Source organism: Polistes canadensis, unplaced genomic scaffold (genome assembly GCF_001313835.1).
Source record: "Polistes canadensis isolate GaletaPanama2010 unplaced genomic scaffold, ASM131383v1 scaffold_238, whole genome shotgun sequence".
Taxonomy (NCBI): domain Eukaryota; kingdom Metazoa; phylum Arthropoda; class Insecta; order Hymenoptera; family Vespidae; genus Polistes; species Polistes canadensis.
Window position 1 is genome coordinate 155,907 of NW_014569785.1, and position 11,281 is coordinate 167,187.

General features: G+C 30.1%; 1 protein-coding gene across 1 annotated transcript in view; it reads left to right on the top strand.

The window, feature by feature from the left end:
- Positions 1-1,531: 1,531 nt before the first annotated feature.
- LOC106790425 overlaps positions 1,532-11,281 on the top strand; it is a 44,888-nt gene continuing 35,138 nt past the window's right edge. Inside the window, exon 1 of the mRNA XM_014755298.1 lies at positions 1,532-1,927. The gene's annotated coding sequence lies outside the window, so the exon portion shown is untranslated. The remainder of the gene's footprint in view (positions 1,928-11,281) is intronic.

The window sequence follows — 11,281 nt, forward strand, 5'->3', positions numbered from 1 at the left end:
ATTTATATTATTATAAAGATTAGGAATAAGTTTATAGAACCTAGAAATGAATTTGTTGGAGGTCGTCCCATTTCTCAGGTCAGAATTTGATCCGCGTGTAATGCAATACGCGCATGTGCTCGAATAATACCTAACCGTGGCGCGCAGTGAAAGACCGCGAGAGTGGTCTTTCAGGATTTCGCAATCAGTCGGCCAAGAGCCGTCGTTCGACGAACATGCGATTTCTTTTTTAAAAGAACACGCAAGAAACAACGCGTTGCGAAGTAACGTGTTTTTCCTCCACCTAACCAACGAACCAACCAACCGACCAACGTGATTTATTGTCCGTTCGCAAACAACATTTTAACGACCATTTTGTTTATTCCAATTCGTATCAACCGTAGCAACGACGATGTGTGTTTAAATAAAAAAAAAAAAAAAAGAAAAAAAGGGCAAAAAAACTAAACCCTCTGTCCCTCGTAGTTGACAGAGTAATCGTCCGACGAAATTAAAAGGGGAAAAAACAAAAAAAAAAACAAACAAAAGGCATAAAGAAAATACTTTTGAAAAGAGGGATGATCGTACGTGTCAAAAGGTTTTAGAAAAAATCAAATACTCGACGAATGGTTTATTACGAACAAAACAAAAAACAAATCAAATAACGCGGTACAAAGCAACGTGTGTTCGAAAGAAAAAAAAACGCGTTCGCGTAAAAACTTCAAAGCCAAACTAGATCATTATTTCGCGAGACGTTTGGACAAATTCTTTAGAAAATAGAAGCAAAAAAGTACGGGATTACCTGAAGGGGTTATTTTCTTTCTGTTGTTATTTTTTTTTTTTTTCAATTGATACAACTCTCGATACTATACGATTCGTTAGTTGTTAAGAAACTGATCGAAATAAACTTGTTAGCTTTTATCCGAGGAGATACTTCGAAGAATACTTGATAAGAATTTTAATCGAATAAGAAATAATTTTTTTTGTCAAGGTTTTTGAAAATGTTTCAAGGTTTCGTGATTAATCACACCTTATAGGTGTGTAATAAGAAAGAAAAAAAATTATACAAGTATCATCATTCGTACGGCATAGTATCTTCGCGGTTGTTCAAATTTCCAAAAGAAAAAAAAAGGAGAGAGAGAGAAAGAAATAATAGAAACGTGACTAGATTTTATTAAAGGGTAGATTCTGTGTGTATACAGGGACAACCCTTCGTACTTGACTATATTGACCACCCCAAACGAACGTGTACGACCGATTTACCTCGTGGCTCGACTAAAATTATCGCCAGTAACACACGCACGCACGCATGCATTTGGTGCCTGTTGTTAATCGAATATGAACAATAATCGTATTAGATGGCATACTATATCGAAACTGGATTACGATTACGACGATTTTAATTGAATAATAATAATAATAATAATATCGATCGAATGAGATTATCGATAACAACGTATTGTCGATAATCATTAATTCAATTCTCACAAATTCAATTTATATATACATATACATATATATATATATACGTAGAATAATTAATACTATCTGACAAAATACCAAACAAAAAAGAGAGAAAGAAAAATGAAAGAGAAAGGAAGAAAAAAAGGAATAATGATTTATAATACGTGTTAATGTACTCCCCGAGTTTCCCCGAGTGTAAAAGAAGGGTATTATACCTAACAGATGTTCACCTTTAAATGGAAATGGATCAGCATTAGTTACTCGCGACCTTAATACGAATCAGGATCAATTTTCGTGCGTTTTAGGTGTTCAAACGTTAAGAAATTCTAAACTGTGAGATATAAGTGAATTTTTATTTAAAATGATCAACGTTAATTCTAATTTAATGTTTGTCAACTATCAACAACAACAACAACAACAACAACAACAACTCGAAGTTTTCCAGTAAAAACGTGTGGATTTCGTGCTTCATTAATAAAACATTTAGGTACGTTGATTAATTTTAAAAAAAAATAATGCAACGAATGATCATAATTTGTTTTGTTTTACTATAAAATTCTGACACTAAGGAGAATTACCAGGATGATATAAATCTTTTCAATACAATGAAAAGTTAAAAAGCGTACAAAAGTGATTTTCTCAAGTAGATATATTTATCTATTTGATGATTCGGAAGAAAATGCTTTTACGAACACTCGTAATTTGACACACGCGTTTAATGCAATTCCGATGATAGGCATTTTTTCTTTTTATTTCTTTTTTTTTTTTGTTCTCGGCCAACACATATCGGATTTCGATACCCGATTTCATTCGCGAGTCACCTAGCCAAATGGTCCAAACGGGAAAGTACATTTCGCTTTTTCTTCTTACTTTTATTTTTTCCCCTTTCTTTGTTACTTCCTTTCTTTCTTTCTACCTTTCGTTTTTTCTTTTTGCCTTTTTTCCTTCCGCTCTCCAATCTCGCGTCGTCGTCCTTCGACGATCGATCGAAAACGTTGTGTGTACGGCCGTTATAAGGACGAATAACTTACGCTCCTGGTTTACCATTTCTTTTTCATTTCGTACGTATCAACGTTTTATCGCTGATAAGACGTCAACAACGAGCGCTTTTTTCTTTTCTTTTTTTCTTTTTTAACGAGCAAAGATAAATTTCAACGAATATCACAACGGTTTAATAACCCATTCGTTTTTCTATGAACGCATATATGCGTTTGGTAAAAGTAGCCAACTTGATCAATAAACGCATATATATGTTTGTCAATATTTATGCAAATAATGTATTGTTCCGTTGTGTATTGATTATTGTTTCGAATCTTGTCACTCACTTTAAATATTAAATATAATTAATTACTAGAATATGGGGTTATAATAATATCAGTCACTATAAAACACTTCAGTTAAGAAAAGTATTCATATTAAATATCATTTATTATTAGAATCTAGTTATAATAATGTCAGTTATTAGAAAACACTTCAGTTCAAAGTATTTATATTAAATATAATTAATTACTATAATCTGGGGTTATAATAATATCAGTTACTAKAAAACACTTCAGTTCAAAGTATTCATATTAAATATAATTAATTACTATAATCTGGGGTTATAATATTATCAGTTACTAGAAAACACTTCAGTTCAAAGTATTCATATTAAATATAATTAATTACTAGAATCTGGGGTTATAATAATATCAGTCACTAGAAAACACTTCAGTTCAAAGTATTTATATTAGATATCATTTATTATTAGAATCTGGTTATAATAATATCAGTTACTAGAAAATACTTCAGTTAAAAGTATTCAGTACTCTCAAAGAGTTAATGCAAGCAAATAGAAGACCTCCGTTTTCTGTGGAAAGAATAAAAATAAAAGAAAACAGAAAAAAGAAAAAAGAAATAAAATAAATTCTCTTGTCACACACTTGAAATATTAAATATAATTTATTATTAGAATCTGTGTGTGGTTAATAATAATATCAGTCACTAAAAAAAAAACACTTGAGTTAAAAGTATTCATATTAAATATAATTTATTATTAAAATCTGGTTATAATAATATTAATCACTAGAAAACACTTTAGTTAAAAGTATTCATTACTCTCAAAGATTTAATGCAAGCAAATAGATGATCCGTTTTATGTGGAAAGAATAAAAATAAAAGGAAACAGAAAAACAATAAACAATAAATAAGATGAATTTTATTTGTTTCGATTTATTGAGCACCTAAACGTTAACTTATTTTATTGAAATAACGAAGTAAAGAGTAAACGGATATATTTCCTCACGGGTAAAATTCTATCTGAAATTGATAACAACGAGGTCAACGGGTTAACGAGACGAGAAACTTGAACCTTTCAAGAATTCAGTGTTTTTACTTGCGGATATCGTTCCCGTTAGGATATATCTATATATACACGAAATAAAGAGAAAGAGAAAAAGAAATAGAATGGGAAGGAAAAGGGGAAGGGGAAAATCAAGAAACGTAAAAAGATTGGTCGGAATTAAAATTCCTGACAATAATCCTTTTCTTTACTTTTCTCAACAATCTTAACGCGAGGTAAAGTAACACGAAGGAAAAAAGAAAAAAAAAACAAAGTATTTAAAATCTAGTCTTGTTTAAACGTTTAAATTTCACGTTGGAAATGTTAATCTCTTTCTTTAGAGATAAAAAAAGAGAGAAGGAAGAAGAAACAAAGGAGACAAAAATAGAAAATATGTTCTAAAAGAGTTAAATGAAAAACATACAAAATTCGCTTTTAAGGAAATTGTTTACCTAAAAACAACAAATATTGAACTAACGTATCGATTTATCAGAGAAGAAGAAGAAGAAAAAAAAAAGAAAAAGAAGAAGAAAGGTTGGCCTCGTTTCTTTTTTCTTTTTTATCCACGTGTGATGAGTCGCCCTTATCGTCTCAACGACCAATCAAAATCCCAGTAAGTAGTATCTCTCTTTCTCTCTCTTACGTTCCTGTGACCTTCTTCAATTTCTACCTACCTACCTACCTACCTACCTATCTAAGGCTGATTACCCTTAACTACGATTCTCATTTTTTTTATGACAAAACTAAAATACGAGATTTTTTGATGATACAAATTAAAATAACAATAACATAATGTAATAAATATTCAAATAAAATATTATAATAATTAAACGAAACGATATATGATATCGAGATGTGTGTGTGCCACGGTTAATAATTAATTTTTTTTTTTATTTTCACATGTAAAATATAAATTTATGATGAGAACGAGAGAGTTGAACGAATAGAAATGTCGTTAATTATATCGTAAAAAAAAATAAATGTACGTCCTCCCCAACCTCACTCCACCCCCCACCCTCCCCCTGGTCGGGTAATTATATATAAATAATTATAAATGAGATCACACTAAATATAATATTATACGAAATAAATGTTAGATCTAATTTTTTTTTTTCCTGCGAATTAATTTTTTTAATTAACGTCTGTACTTACATTAGTATAAAAAAAATAACGACGACGACGTTAAAATATCGTTCCATTATATCTAGCAATAGCTAGCTGAGAAAATACGAGAATATAATCGTCGCCGCACGACACTATTTTTAAAAGCTCACTCTTTCTTATCTTCATTTACCATAAAAGGAAAGTGTTGCTTGCTCGTGTATCGTTGTTGTTTTTTTTTATAATAATTTGCGTTAGTTTCGTTTTTATATTCTGTACATTATCGTTATTCGCGAGTAAATAAAAACTAATTAAATTTAATTTGTCGTCAAAGCGTATGACAATTATAACGATTCGTTTAATTTTTTTTTGTTTTTGTGTTTTTTTATTTTAGTTTATAATTAAATAGAACGTCAAAAGATAAATAACAATGAATTACATTTTAATAAGATATTAATTTAATAGAATTTAATAACAGATTTGATTAATTTATTAATGAGAATTTAATTACTGATATTAAATAAGTATTTTAATGCAGTATTGATATTTTGTTTATCATTATACTTTGATTGTTGAAACAACAGTAATATCAACAATTGAAGTCAAATAAAATTAGAAAATGATACTCGTTAATTTAGTTTTCGAACAATTCTACGACTCTGCTTTATTCTCTCTCTCTCTTTCTCTATTTTTTTCTGTAATTTTAGAGATACTCGAACGTATATCAACGCCGTGTGAATCAACCGTATCAATTAATTCGTGTAAAAGCAACCGAATCATGATTATTTCGAGTTAACAAAGTGGCAATGATTCGTCAATGAAAAAAAAGGGGAAGGATTTGGATGTCAACAAGAATGATTTGTTATCGGAAAATCCAAATTTCGATTTATTTTCTTTCCCTCTCTTTCTTCCTTTATCTTTTTTTTTCTTTTCTTTTGAATAATGGGTAATAGAGGGATGGAAAAGTAAATGAAAATAACAAAATGAAAGATCACATTGATTTTTCTACCCATGGAGCCTATATACAAAGAAGACGATAGCAATGTTATAAATATGGCTACGATATACACAATGAGAAGATGATTTCTATTAACACTAGAGTGCGCGTCGATTCGTTGGATCTGATTTTTCAAATATGAATAAACCTAACCTTTAATTTAGGAAAAAAATAGACAAATAAGTCGACGAAGTAAATAAAAAATTATAAACTAAAGAAAATGTGGAATAATTGGTTATGATATCACAAAGTCAAGAAAATATAACAATAGCATGAAAAAAATGTTGATAAATCATGTTATATATCTGTAAAAAAAATTGTCAAATGGAATCAACTTATCTTTAAATCAATTAGTATAAAAATGAATAATACTGCATGTAAAATGTAATTGCCAGTAACCTTAGACAGTTAACCTCAAAATCAACAATATAAAATAACCTGTTGAGCTGTAAAAAAATTAATCCTAATCCTTGAATTAATCCTTAATTAAATTAAGGCTTCGTGAATTAAAACAAACACATCAAAGAGAACTATTTGTTTCATTTGTTTATTTATAAAATCATACGTACTTAAATCTGAACTTACGAACACCAGCGCCGCCCTCGTGGAGAATTATCGTACTCGGTATTTCATTATTTTCAACAGCACAAAATTCCACGAAAATTCGTATCTCGATCGTCCTCCTTGTATAGAGCTTCGTTTTTCTACCATTCGTATAGAGAAGATTCTAACGAACAAAAAAATTTCGGTAAAAAGGGGGGTGTTGTCAACATGTTCCTGTTCGAAGAAAAAAAGAAAAAAAAGAATAAAGAGAAGACGTTTAGGGTTAATTTTTGTGCACTACTTACCAACCTACTAATCCACCACCTCCCCCCCCCATCCCACCCCGCCAGTATCTTTTTCCGTTAAAACTCTGACACGATATTGCTTTCGAAAAGGGTTTGGTTTCTTTTGTATCGTAGAAATAAGTAACAAAAGAATAAAAATACCAGGAGCAACCGTAAGATGCTTATAATATAGGAGGAATTCTCAATTGAGTACTCGCGTGATGCGAATAAAGAGTTGATACTTCAATGAAACCTTTTTTTTTTTTTTTTTTTAATTGTTTTCTAGTGTCTCGAAATATAATAGATAAAATCCTAGTCGACAAGTTTTTATTTCTTTTTTTTTTCTTTTTTTGAGGAATAACAAAAGGTTTCCCAACTGAAAGAGCATAAAAATTACAAAGGGTTTCCAAAGTAACCGAAAGAGAAAATATAAAAAGAAAGAAAAAGAGAAAGAGAGAGAGAGAGAGAGAGAGAGAGAGAGAATATGTGGATTAGTCTGTTTGGTATTCTTGGCTTTTCCGATTAGTTCATTCACAGCAAGGATTCAAAGCTTTTTTCATTTGTTTTTTTTTATCAGCCTACTTTATTTTTGTCTTTTCCTTTCGTTTAAAATCCATCGGCATAGAATGACGTATAGAAAACGTCACTATTTTCATACTTAACACATGACTACTCATTTTTGTTTATTTTTATATTATCCATTAATATTTTATTATGTCGTTAAGTATATCATTTGTAATCAGTATAATATATATTTTCTACAACACATTAAATGATGTTTAATAACATGAATATATATATCGTTATACATAATTAATTTATTTAGGTGAATAAAATTAAATAATATTGGGTTGGCAAGAAAGTAATTTCGAATTTTGATTATAGATGTTTCACTCCAATTTTTATAATACTCGTTAATGTTATGATTTTCTTTCTATTATATATGTTATCTGTAATTCTTACTTAACGTTATGAAATCATTGCGCAGATATTATCTTAATGTTCTTTCTTTATTTGAATATTAATATGGAGTGCAAAAATGAACATTTTCGCCATATCTTGCTTTATTATTTCCGTAAAAGAAAGAACGCAAGGCAAGCCGCAAAAAAGATAAGTGATGTGTATGGTGATGAAGCCCTTAAAGAAAAGCAATGCCAAAATTGGTTTGAAAAATTCTGTTCTGGAGATTTTTCTCTTAAAGATGACCAACGTTCAGGTCGACCAGTTAAGCTGAATGAGGATGAAATCAAAACTATCATCGAAGTAGATTGTCACGTAACTACATGGGAGGATGCAGAGAAGGTAAATGTTTCACATACAACCATTGAGAATCATTCAAACGTGTTGGGCTCGTTAAGAAGCTGGATATTTGGGTTCCGTATGATTTGAAAGAAATTCTTCTGATACAGCGTATCAACGTTTGCGATTTATTGCTTAAACGCAATGAATTCGATCCGTTTTTAAAACGAATCATCACTGGAGACGAAAAGTGGATTGTGTACAACAATGTCAATCGAAAACGATCGTGGTGCACGCCAAATGAGTCATCCCAAACCACTTCAAAGGCAAATATCCAAAAAAAGAAGATTTTTCTGTCAATTTGGTGGGATTGGAAAGGTCCGGTGTATTTTGAGCTGCTTCCAAAGAACCAAACCATTAATTCGGAGGTCTACTGTTGGCAACTGGACAAATTAAATGCAGCAGTCAAGGAAAAGCGAGCAGAATTGGTCAATCGTAAAGGTTTCATTTTCCACCAGGCCGCACAAATCTTTGGCCACTCGGAAAAAATTGATGGATATTAGTTGGGAATTAATGTTACATCCATCATATAGCCCTGATCTTGCACCATCGGATTACCACTTATTTCGATCTCTGGACAACTCCCTCCGTGGTAAAACTTTGAATAATGATGACGCTGTAAAATCGCACTTACTTCAGTTTTTGGCCGAAAAAGATCAGACTTTCTACGAGCGTGGAATTTTCAAGTTGTCAGAGAGATGGCAAAAGGTCATCGAACAAAATAGACTATACATCATAGATTAAAGTTCATTACAAGTAAAAAAAAAAAACACTTTTATTTTATGGAAAAAATCCGCAAGTTCTTTCATGCCAACCCAATATTTTAAGAAATTATCCAATTTTATTTTATTCGTATGTCAAAAGGGTTAATCTATCTCCTTTTATTTTCTTTTTCATTTATCTTATCTTATCCGATAGAAAGAAAAAAAAAGCTCGTATCTGTGAACTTATAATAGTTAATATTACAAATACTTGAGAGAATGTCGAAAAAGATTAGAACTTTGCATAGGAAGGAAAACTGTTCAAACTGACAATGAGATGAATAAAATTCAAAGACGAATCAATCTATCTTTCTATCTCTCTCTCTCTCATTCTCACATTTTATCAATATCACTCTATCTTTCTTTCGAAACGGTCGATTGAAAAGAAACAGATAAGTTTATCTATTTTCTTTTCACTTAGAGGATATGATTAATTTGAAGTTTCTCGAAAGACACACTATCGAATTTTATTGAATATTGGAGAAAAAAAAATAAAAAAAAAAATATAAAAAAGAAAAGAAGAAATAATATTTCTTCGATAGTGATTCGCGTGAATTTAATAGACATTCTAAGATCTGAACTTTAAAACGATGTAAGAAATATACTTAATCGAAAAACCATCAAGAAGAAAAGCAAATGTTTACGTTAACCTCGATCCTTTGAGATCTTTTTTTCTTTTTTCAAGTTATACTTTTTTTTCTTTTCAAAAACGACGATACCGAGCTTTGAGCTTTACGACTTCTTCTTCTTCTTCTTCTTCTTCGTTTTTCACTTCCTCGCGACGCCACGAACTTTTTTCTTTTCTATAGCGTGAAACTATATTTTTTATTCTACTAAAGAGTACCTACTCACGAAGCACCTCACGAAAAAGCTCTGTATCATGCTTTTAAATGGATAAAACGATAAAAAAAATATAACAAAAAACGCGGAGTGGTAGTACACAATGGAAGTATCACAATAGAGTGGAGAATATCGAGTCAAGTGTAATGGTTGACAAAAAAAAAATATCTTACAAGATAGCCAAGCATTTTATTTATATAATATAAATAAAAATAATAAATCTCTTACTTGTGTGTAAAAAGAAAAAAAAACTTTAAACAATATTTCTCCTGGCAAGGGTTGTAGAAAAAAATAAAGTTATCGGATAACAAATCATTTTATAAGTAAAAATACAATAAATCTAGCTCGTAATAAAACTTTAAACGATATTTCTCAGGTTAAGGGGTTGATAAAAAGAACAAAAGTTACCAGAGTACAAATCATTTGACAGGAATAATTTTATTTACAATTCTGGATGATAAAGGTTCATAGGAAACTTGGACATGAAAAGAAGTAGAACTTAATTTAACTAAGTTGGACGTTTCGTCCCTTTATTGGGACTTCTTCAGCAACTTAATCATTAAAGTATCATTATAATATAAATAAACAAATAATAAATATCTAACTTGTTAAAAAAAAATTAAAAAACGATATTTTACACGCTATGGGATTGAAAAAGAACAACAAAAGTAACAAAATAACAAACATTTTCAAAGAATTAATGTTCTCTTCATAGAATGATAATAAATGTCACGTGTAAGAAAGCTCTTAAATGATATTACTCACATTATATTAACCTTCTTAGAAACGATACCACGATATTTAATAAGCTCTTAACGAAATAGTCGAGTTACAAGGAGTGTCTTGTTATACCACCTGTTACACTGTCTGTAAATGTCTATATATTTTCGACAAACATAACCTACGTTTGCACAATATCCTATCTTACCTCAAATATGAAACAACATACACGAAATTATAGAATAAACTTGACGAATAAAAAATTTGAAATAGAAAATAAATGAAAAAGAAAACAAAAAACAAAGAATAGAAGAAGAAGAAGAAGAAAAAAGGTATTTAAAAGTGGAATAAAACGATCGTGGAACAATAATGGAACCGATCGAATTCAATTTCCATTTCGGATCGTTAAAAACCGATTGAGATTGATAAAAGGGATCTCGTTAGCATGGATAAAAGATAAAAGAAAGTAGGAAAAAAAAAGATAATGAAGAGACTCGAATAGGAATAATCGATCACACTGAGATAAATGATAAAAGGAAAAAAAAGAAGATAGAGAGAAAAAAAGGATCCTCGTAATTTACAGGACGTGGAAGAAGTTTCGATCTAAGACGAACGAGTTTGACTTCATGAATAGTTCAAAGAATTTCGCGTGAAAAGTTTCCAAATAATGTTAATATAATAAATTTTTTGTCTTATCCAAAATTTTCCTAATATTATTACTAAGTTTATTTAGTATTTCTTTCGTCTAAAATTACAATTTTTAATGATAAAATTTGTTCACAGGGAACTTGGACATTAAAAGATTAGACCAACATAAAAATGACTGTAAACCCATAAATGTAAATAAAACCAATACCGCAGCGTTAGCTGAACACCATTTCAAAACAGGACATACTTTTAAATTTGACGCAGCAACTATTCTAGATTTAGAGGAAAACTGGTATAAAAGAAATATTAGCGAAACATATCACATATG